We start from the raw sequence: 8,002 nt of genomic DNA, 5'->3' as shown, positions 1-8,002 counted from the left end.
CTTCTGCAGTCTACATATAGACAGATACAAAAAGGTTAAAACCATGAACAGACCTGGAACTAAATATAGAATTTTTGTACACTCAACACAAAATTTTACATGAACATACCTTGAATTTAGGGCACCATAAGAATAACCTATTCAGATTACTTTTGGTCCCAGACATGAACAGAACAGCATCAGACCCGCAAGAGAATTTTTGGGAGACCCATCTCTTTTTTCTTCTACCTACAATACTCTCATTAGAGTTCATGCTATAACTCCAACTATCATCAGCTCGCAGGTTGGAGGATGCACAACGTTCTCCACTTCCAACCATGGTCTCCTAAGGTTTCTTGTTTAGACTATGAATACTTTGTGCAGAGGTTGGGGAATGAAATGATGAAGGAAACGTTTGCTTCTTATTAACCTAGCAACGACGTCGTTTTTTAATGTGACAGGGAAACAAATCGACCCCTGTCCATTCCCACTTATCTACCTTGGCACTTAACTTTGGCCTAATTGCCAGATCAGCATCGGTAAATTACACATCAGCTTTTTCTGTCAACTATGGACGGGGGATAAACAGGAAGGGGCGCGATGAGTGATTTTTTGCATAGAAAAGAACTGGTGTGGGTTAGTTTTTTGGTGAGGGATCGTGTCATCCTAATTAAAAAATGAACAGGGATCGGATTGGGTGTTTACTCTAAAATTTTCAATTAGGCCGTTAATTATATGTTGAATAAATATTTGTTCTAAGAGGAGCTTGTAACTAAAAAAATGCTATAGGTACAGATTTTTTGTTTAAATCAAATTTAATCAAATTGAATAATAAGATTTAAGTGAGTGAAAGTAATGAGAATGATTTTTTTTGGTTAATATTAGACTAATTTAATTGACAAAAAAAACTTATACATATAATGTTACTAAAAAATACAAAAAAAAATTAAGTGTTTACAATATCTTCCAAAAATTATAAAAATAATTGAAAGAAATGATATTTGTATAAATAAAAATTTAAAGAATAAAATATATTTTTTGTCGGTAATATTTTTAAAATTTTTTAAAATTATCTTTAATATTTTATTTTTATTCTTAACCCTTAACATAAATTTAAATTTTATTTTTATTGTTAATTTTTTAGTAGTGAACTAATATTTTTTTTTTTTCAATTTTACCCAAACTCTTAACTTCTACCTCAATTCCATCTCTACTCACTCTAACTCGCTCCTAAATCCTACCTCCACCATCGTCAACAACAACATTCTCTGCACCAAATGCTTTCTTTTTCTCTATTTTTTTTATATTGTTGAATCAAGTTCCGAATTCATCAACCATGAAGAAACTTTTCCGAAGAGAAATGGTTCACCCATCACTGCCCATCATCTCCGACCAACTCTCTTCCTTTCTGGCCACCATCCTCACCCTCATCGCTGTGCCAGAAGACTCGGCAGTCCTTGGCTCTTTGCATACCTCATTCTTGCTCATCCTCGTCCAACAACCCCTTGTCGCACCACCGCCACTTCAAGGAGCAGCTTCGTCTCCGGCGGCGACCACATGCTCCTGTCTTCAGTTGTAACGACTTCCATTGCTACTTGAGTTACTGGTAAGGTGGGACTCTTTGTCGAATCGCCGGCTCATTCACAGGATCCTTGATGTGTTTGAGTGGTTAACTCAGAAAAGAGGAAAGAAGTAGAACAACAATGAAAGAAGAACAAAAGATGCAACAATCAGGCGAGGAGATTATTGAATCGTTGCCATCAATCAAGTTGGAATCGGTGGTGGTGGACTGGCGGCAGTTGGAGGAAAATAGTAGCAATGATAGTGAAGAAGATGGCTAGAGAGTTGAAGAGGATGAAAAGGATTCAGTGAAAAGGTCTGTGAGTTTCATTGACAAAAAAATTTGGGGTGCTTGCGGACAGCCAGTGAATCAAGAACTAAACTAACAAATGCCAACAAACTAAAAACAAAAATTGAAGAAATTAAAGGAAATTAGATGAAAAGGCCCAAGAAGAAAGAGAAAAGGTGGGTTCAGAATTGATGGTGGTGGCCAGTGAAAAATGGAGATAAAGTTAAGATTGGAGACATGAACAAAGATAAAATTAAAAAAAAAATAATTATTAGTTGACCGTCAAAATATTAACCATAAGAATACAATTAGAATTTATTTTAAATATTAAGAATAATTTTAACAAATTTTTAAAAATGTTAAGAACAAAAAAACACACTTTACTGATTTTTAAATTATATTAATCTTTTTTTAAGATGTTTATATCCTATTTTTATATTTATTTTATTTATGATATCTACAATATAGTTAGTTTTATTTTTTTTAAGTTAAGAATGATACTTGAACTCGAAACAATGAGTATAGAAAAATTATATAATTTGAATTATAGCTCATTAGTATATTTAGTTTCATTGTATTTTATAATAATTATATTTATTATCTATAACAGTATATAATATTTTATTTTTATATTATTAATTATATAGAATATTGTATTAAAATTTGAGTACATGAATATTTATTTTTAAACTAAACTAAAGTAAATAAATTATATTGCAAAAAAATATTTAATTTGTCTTTTATAATATCATTTGTTTGGCAAATGAAACTGATTATTTGATTGACATATAAAAGACGCAAAAAATCTGTACTTACTAATAGTTTATAAAAATATTAATATGTTAATTTTCTAAACTATTGATTATGTAAAATGCTAGATTTGATATTTAAATACACGCAAATTTGTTGGTAACTACATTAAAATAAATAAATTATATTGCAAAAAGATTAATTAATTTAATACTATTAGTTTGACATATGACATCTGTACCTATCAAAAGTAGAGTAAAAAAATCTCATAAATATTTTGTTAATTCTTTTTTTATTTTTAATCTATTTTATATTGAATAATATTATTTTTTATTGATTATTAGATTGACATTTAGAATTAAAATGTGACAAGATAAAAACATTTATTGATTGATTTTTTAAAATAATCTGATAACCCAATATTGTTTCAATCTTCATGATTATTTTTTCAGAAAAGCTCTGCTTGTATGTTTTACAAGTTCATTAACCAATAAACCCTCAAAACGTACTGCAACCCTACGTCCAATACACGCGCTATATAACTACCAAATTTAAAAGATTTGTTTCCTTTCTTCGTTCTTCTTCTCGTTCTTCTTCTTCTGGTTCTTCTTCTTCTCGTTCTTCTCTCCTTATTTCTAGATTTGTTTCGTTCTTCGTTCTTCTCCTCGTTCTTCTTCTTCTTCTCGTTTTTGTTTACTGAAATCAAAGTTTGGATTCGTTTTGAAGATAATGGTTGATTTAACGTCAGATTCTCAACTGAATTAGGGTGAAGTGGATTATGAATTTGAATCTAACGAAGTTCCTGAGATTTGATTTACATACGTTTACTCTGAATTTTGTTGTAGTAATTTGTATAGCATTGTGTAGCTGAATAATTCGTGAACATTGACTGTGAGACTAACGCGTCAACATAAATCTGTGGATTGAATGTAATGTATTAGTTTTGATTGATTATCTGAAATTTATAGCAGACGCTCGGGTGTAGATTAGAACTTTTTTGGGTGTATTTGTTTCGGTAGTGTGGGTGTATTTACATTTATGGCTTTTTCTGTTATTTTAGCTGAGTTGTTGTCCTTCGAGTGTATTATATCAGACATGATTGGGTGTGTTTTTAGTTTTTTTGTGACGGTGTATTCTGCAGCATGTGTGTTTACAACTTATGGCTTTTATTGTCATTTTAGTTGAGTTGGTGTCGTTCGGGTGTATTATATTTGCAATAGTTGGGTGTATTTATAGTTTTTGACATGGTGTATTCTGCAGCCTCTCTCTGTTGTTGATGACCAGTTTATTTCGAAGGTTGGAATGACCTTTACCACCCTTGAAGATACTGGAAAATTTTACAGGAACTACGCCAAGGTTGCAGGTTTTTCTACAAGAGTTTGGAGCACAAATAGGAAGGAAAACGAGATTAAGAATCAATTGATTACATGTAGCAGAGAGTGAAAATGGAAATCTAAAATATCTCCGACCGAGAAGACGAATCCGACAGCAGGTTTAAACTGTCATGCAAGAATTTATATACACACATTGAAAGATGTCGGTGCTTGGATCATTTCAAAGGTTGTGCTGGATCATTCACACCCCTGCTGTCCAAGTAAAGCAGAGATGCTCAAACAGTACAGGAAACTAAGCATGTCCATTCGTCGTACAATAGAGAATAACGAGGAGGCCGGTATCAGACCAAGCAAAACCTACCAATCATTTGTTGCGGCTGCCGGGGGTCACCGCGAGTTAAATTTTATCGAAAAGGACGTGAGGAATTACATTACCAGGGAAGCGCGGAATGTTTCCGAACAAGAAGATGCAAAGGAATTCGGGAAATATTTGTTAAGAATGAAATAGAAGAATCAGAATTTTTTTTTGAGCTTGAACTCGAGGAGGATCAATCGATTAAGCTGGCTTTTTGGGCCGATGCAAGAAGTAGAGCTGCCTTTGAGTATTTCGGAGACGTCATTTCATTTGACACCATCTACAATACAAACAGGTAACAAACTGCCCCTGTTTATGATGCTAAATTAATGTATTTTTATGAATCCGTAGCAGAGTTGTATATTGGCTGTTTTTTGGGTGTATACGAAGTATGTGTTGGGGTGTACCTAATGATTTTGCATTCTGCATAATGGTAATTTGTTTCAGGTATAATTTGGTCTGTGGTTCTTTTGTCGGGGTGAATCACCACGGTCAGTCAACACTTCTCGGATGCTCTTTGATGAAAAACGAAGAAATTGAATCATTCAAATGGTTATTTCAATGTTGGCTTCGTTGCATGGGAGGAAACGCTCCGAAAGAGTTTCTCACCGATCAATGCGCATCAATGAAAAGGGCTTTAGAGGCCTGTATGCCAACAACAATTCACCGTTGGTGTATTTGGTACATCATGAAGAAGATTCCAAGCAAATTAAACGGGTACAAGGGACATGCAGATATTGAACAAGAAATGAGCCAAGTTGTTTTTAACTTTCATAGCAAAGACTCATTCGATAGGAATTGGAATGATTTTCTGCTGAATTTTGGTCTTGTAGAGAACAAGTGGCTTTCAGGTAATGTTTGTTTAAAATCTGCAGCAGAGGTGTAAATTGCATGTTTTTTCAGGTGTATTTATAGTCTGTGTTTGGGTGTATTCTGCAGATCTGTATGAAGACCGTCATATATGGGTTCCTATCTATCTGGATCACCACTTCTGGGCAGGGATGAGAAGCACACAAAGGAGCGAGAGCATGCATTCATTTTTTAACAAGTTTATCACCTGGAACAGCTCGCTTATTCAGTTCGTCAAACAATACGATAATTGCCTCGGAAGCAGGGAGCAAGCAGAGAGAGAATCAGATGATGCAGATTTTCATACGGTCATACTGTGTGCAACCAAATCCTCCATTGAAGCTCAGTTTCAAGATGTGTACACTCATCAAAAGTTTAGGAAAGTCCAAGCGCAATTCAGAGGAAAGGCGAATTGCATCACCAGATTGACGAATTCTGCTCTAGGCTATTCAGTATACGAAGTCGGAGAACAAGTTTCCAGCTCAATATTCAACAAGTTTGTGGTTACTTACGACTCAGTTGCAGCCGAGGTAAAATGCCAATGCTTATTATTCGAGTCGAGAGGGATACTGTGTCGTCACGCACTAAGCATGTTAAGCTTTGAACAAGTAAGCCAAGTGTCACCTAGATATATACTAGAACGATGGAGCAAGAAGGTAAAGAGGCGACACACACACATCAAGAGCAGCCACGACGAGCCACTGATGGAGCCAAGAAGCAAGAGGTTTGACCAATTGGTTTTTCGTTCGCAAAATATTTGCAAATTTGCATCCGAATCGGAGGAGCTGACTGCAATTCTACACCGTGCGTACGATAACGTCATGGCTGAGATGGAATCATTAAAAGCCAAAAGGAAGGGGACATCTTCTTTATCCCACGAAGACGCCAACTTGGAATCTGTTAATGAGCTTCAAAGCCCGAACAAGAGGATATCCAAAAAATAGACTAGGTTCAAAGTTGGACAAACAGATTGCAAATGCCACAAAGAAGAAGAAAACGAAAGTTTTAAGCGAGGTAAAAGTAATGTTCTTTAAATTTGTGGTGATTGAGTTTATTTTTCTCGTTAATAGTTTAGCTAATATGTGAGTGTTATATTCAGATAAACCTGTTTGATGCTGCATCAGTGTTGCATTCAAATTCCAGCCAATATCAAGGACATGTTATGAATTATCAGTTTACGGTACCAGCAGCAGGGAATAACTCTTTGGGTGTATAATTTTACAGAATATGGGTGTAAAAGCACTGTTTCTCTTGGGTGTATTTTTGTGAATTCACATTTTACATTTTAAGTGTTTAGGGTTCAGGGTTTTAGTCTCAAAGCATCATGGGGGGATAGATTTCAGGGTGTATATTCAACTTTATTTGGGTTTAAAAATCGTAGGTTATGGGTGTATATTTGATTTGATATTTTTCTTCATATTTTAGTACCTGTAATTCATACATTTTGAATACAGCACAGACAGTTTGGGTGTATATTTTAAGTAATCTTGGGTGTATATTAAACTTCCGTTGGGTGTAAAATTTATAATCTGTGTTTAGATCTGCCTTGATGTTTTCCTTCATATTTAACCACCTATAATACAGCTTTTGAATACAGCACAGACAGTTTAACAGCACATATAGTTTAACTATGGAAAAAAATTTCATTGAATAGAAGTTGTTTATAAATGGCAATTTTTTTTACAGCATTTGTTCAATTTACAAACTAGCTAGCAGTTGGATTATACATTTTCTATATCAGTAGAATTTATCTGACAAAACGGACTCAATAATACGGAGGATGGCTTCGACAATCTTATTGCATTACTCGCTCTAATTGCTTCATCTCTCTCTTTACTCATTTCATTGAATAGTATCCGCGAAGCATACTCCACTCTATAGTGGTCCACCTCGTCCTACAATTAAAAAGTATATTCTGTTTAAACAGCAATATTAATTCAGTAAAGTAATACAGAGTTATATAGTTCTAAAGACAGTTACCTGTTTCCAATTATCCCATTCATACTTCCCCTTTTTAATGTTTTCCGGCTCAATTAACTCAAGCCACTTCATAACGTAGATAGCGCAGTCATATTTGAAAATAAAGAAAATAAATTACAAATCTCATTTAGGAAAGTTTAATGTTCAGAGTCATAAATTTATACGTTGATTTTTGGCCTGATATCTTAACATATGATGCTTTAATTTCCTTCTCCTTCTCGCCTTTCTTCAGAGGTTCCCCGCCAACATATACTCTCATTCTTGAAATTACATATCCCTTAAATACCAAAACAAATCAGTAATAGACCCAAATGAAATACACCCAAATGAATGCAAACAATGATTATTTAGAACATACTAAAGATATAAAATACACCCAAATGAATGCACAAGATACAACCAACTGAATAAACAACATACACCCAACTTGATCAACAAAATACACCCAAATGGTACCACAAAATACACCCAAAGGAGAACACAGAGCCAATTTACAGTGAATTTATTAAGCTGCTTTCTCTGATCGCTTGGAGCTTTCTTGTGTAGCGGGTCAAGTATATGAAATCTCCACTTTCTTGTATCAATCACCCATAACCACCAATGGTCCGCGTAGCAAACAGGTGCAAAAATCTGAAGGAATGCCATATTTCAACAGTGTGTTATTTTATTTGGCATATAAGTAAAGAACGGTACTAACAAATTTTACAAATGAAAACTTACATATGGATGCGAAGTTAATTTTTTTGCATCTATGAAGGGAATAAAACTTGGGTAGTCTTCCACCCTAAATTCTTTATTGGTTTTAGGTGATATGAGTTCCCCGTTTGGGTGCTTCGAAATGGCCATGTTCTGCAACAATTGTGAAACAACAAATGAAATACTAAAAATACACCCAAGTGAATACTA

The sequence above is a fragment of the Arachis hypogaea genome, chromosome 2, assembly GCF_003086295.3.
Source record: "Arachis hypogaea cultivar Tifrunner chromosome 2, arahy.Tifrunner.gnm2.J5K5, whole genome shotgun sequence".
Taxonomy (NCBI): Eukaryota; Viridiplantae; Streptophyta; class Magnoliopsida; order Fabales; family Fabaceae; genus Arachis; species Arachis hypogaea.
The sequence above is the reverse complement of the archived record's forward strand: the minus strand, read 5'-3'. Positions refer to the sequence as shown.